Source organism: Schistocerca serialis, unplaced genomic scaffold (assembly GCF_023864345.2).
Source record: "Schistocerca serialis cubense isolate TAMUIC-IGC-003099 unplaced genomic scaffold, iqSchSeri2.2 HiC_scaffold_1139, whole genome shotgun sequence".
NCBI lineage: Eukaryota > Metazoa > Arthropoda > Insecta > Orthoptera > Acrididae > Schistocerca > Schistocerca serialis.
In genome coordinates this window covers 15,001-17,500 of record NW_026047336.1, presented here as the reverse complement: position 1 = coordinate 17,500, position 2,500 = coordinate 15,001, and positions in this window count along the sequence as shown.

Below are 2,500 nucleotides of genomic sequence, written 5' to 3'. Positions count from 1 at the left end.
TACATCAACAGACGGCTCATGCTGATCGCCATCCAGGGCATACCACACTGCAATCCAGCTCTTATAGGGAGACGACACGTAGCTGAGTGCACAACATTTGGACCGCATGGTTCGCCGTTGTTGGCGCAGTCGTTGTACGGTCACATGTACCACGATGTATCATTCAGTACATGAGGACCAATGTGCAGTACAGTGTGTGATTTGGACGTACAATATCAGCGGACAGTTGACACAGGCCATACCACAGCGTAGGCTAAGTGCTTCGCCATGCGAATGCCAATGAACAACTGCGAATGCCAATGAGCATGTACGTCCTGCTGCCATCCACATTACAGTGTATAGCTGCACGGTGTTTAACATGAAGCGATACACTGGGGACCGGGCAGTGCGAGTAGCAAACTATATTGCGGGGGTTGCAGTTAGGCAACACTACACTAATTTAACGCGTCGTATGACAATTACAGAGCAGGTTAAGGCCCAACGTGTGTTGGGTTAAGGCCCAACGTGTGTTGGGTTAAGGCCCAACGTGTGTTGGGTTAAGGCCCAACGTGTGTTGGGTTAAGGCCCAACGTGTGTTGGGTTAAGGCCCAACGTGTGTTGGGTTAAGGCCCAACGTGTGTTGGGTTAAGGCCCAACGTGTGTTGGGTTAAGGCCCAACGTGTGTTGGGTTAAGGCCCAACGTGTGTTGGGTTAAGGCCCAACATGTGTTGGGTTAAGGCCCAACGTGTGTTGGGTTAAGGCCCAACGTGTGTTGGGTTAAGGCCCAACGTGTGTTGGGTTACAGCGCAATATGGGTTACGTTAAGGTACGATATAGGTTAGGTTAAGGTACGATATAGGTTAGGTTAAGGTACGATATAGGTTAGGTTAAGGTACGATATAGGTTAGGTTAAGGTACGATATAGGTTAGGTTAAGGTACGATATAGGTTAGGTTAAGGCGGAACGTGGGTTAGGTTACGGCGCAACGTGGGTTAGGTTACGGCGCAACGTGGGTTAGGTTACGGCGCAACGTGGGTTAGGTTAAGGCGCAACGTGGGTTAGGTTAAGGCGCAACGTGGGTTAGGTTAAGGCGCAACGTGGGTTAGGTTAAGGCGCAACGTGGGTTAGGTTAAGGCGCAACGTAGGTTAGGTTAAGGCGCAACATAGGTTAGGTTAAGGCGCAACATAGGTTAGGTTAAGGCGCAACATAGGTTAGGTTAAGGCGCAACATAGGTTAGGTTAAGGCGCAACATAGGTTAGGTTAAGGCGCAACATAGGTTAGGTTAAGGCGCAACATAGGTTAGGTTAAGGCGCAACATAGGTTAGGTTAAGGCGCAACATAGGTTAGGTTAAGGCGCAACATAGGTTAGGTTAAGGCGCAACATAGGTTAGGTTAAGGCGCAACATAGGTTAGGTTAAGGCGCAACATAGGTTAGGTTAAGGCGCAACATAGGTTAGGTTAAGGCGCAACATAGGTTAGGTTAAGGCGCAACATAGGTTAGGTTAAGGCGCAACATAGGTTAGGTTAAGGCGCAACATAGGTTAGGTTAAGGCGCAACATAGGTTAGGTTAAGGCGCAACATAGGTTAGGTTAAGGCGCAACATAGGTTAGGTTAAGGCGCAACATAGGTTAGGTTAAGGCGCAACATAGGTTAGGTTAAGGCGCAACATAGGTTAGGTTAAGGCGCAACATAGGTTAGGTTAAGGCGCAACATAGGTTAGGTTAAGGCGCAACATAGGTTAGGTTAAGGCGCAACATAGGTTAGGTTAAGGCGCAACATAGGTTAGGTTAAGGCGCAACATAGGTTAGGTTAAGGCGCAACATAGGTTAGGTTAAGGCGCAACATAGGTTAGGTTAAGGCGCAACATAGGTTAGGTTAAGGCGCAACATAGGTTAGGTTAAGGCGCAACATAGGTTAGGTTAAGGCGCAACATAGGTTAGGTTAAGGCGCAACATAGGTTAGGTTAAGGCGCAACATAGGTTAGGTTAAGGCGCAACATAGGTTAGGTTAAGGCGCAACATAGGTTAGGTTAAGGCGCAACATAGGTTAGGTTAAGGCGCAACATAGGTTAGGTTAAGGCGCAACATAGGTTAGGTTAAGGCGCAATATAGGTTAGGTTAAGGCGCAATATAGGTTAGGTTAAGTTACAATAGAGGTTAGGTTAAGGTACAATATAGGTTAGGTTAAGGTACAATATAGGTTAGGTTAAGGTACAATATAGGTTAGGTTAAGGTACAGTATAGTTTAGGTTAAGGTACACATTGTTGTAAGGAAAGGTGTAATGGGGGGGGGGGGGGGCGGCGGCCGGTCGGTTTGTTGATTGTGATTATAGTAAGTGGATGCCTGCGGCATCATCTGATTTGCCACGTCAGGATGCACCTTTGGCTCATGACAGGCGGCGCTCTCATTCGATGCTTGTGGCAGACCTGTGTCTTTCATTCCTGCCATTGTTTGTGTGCTGTGAGAGGAGGCAGTATTGTGATGTTGGGTGCACCCCTGTGTAGGACATGTGTGGGTGT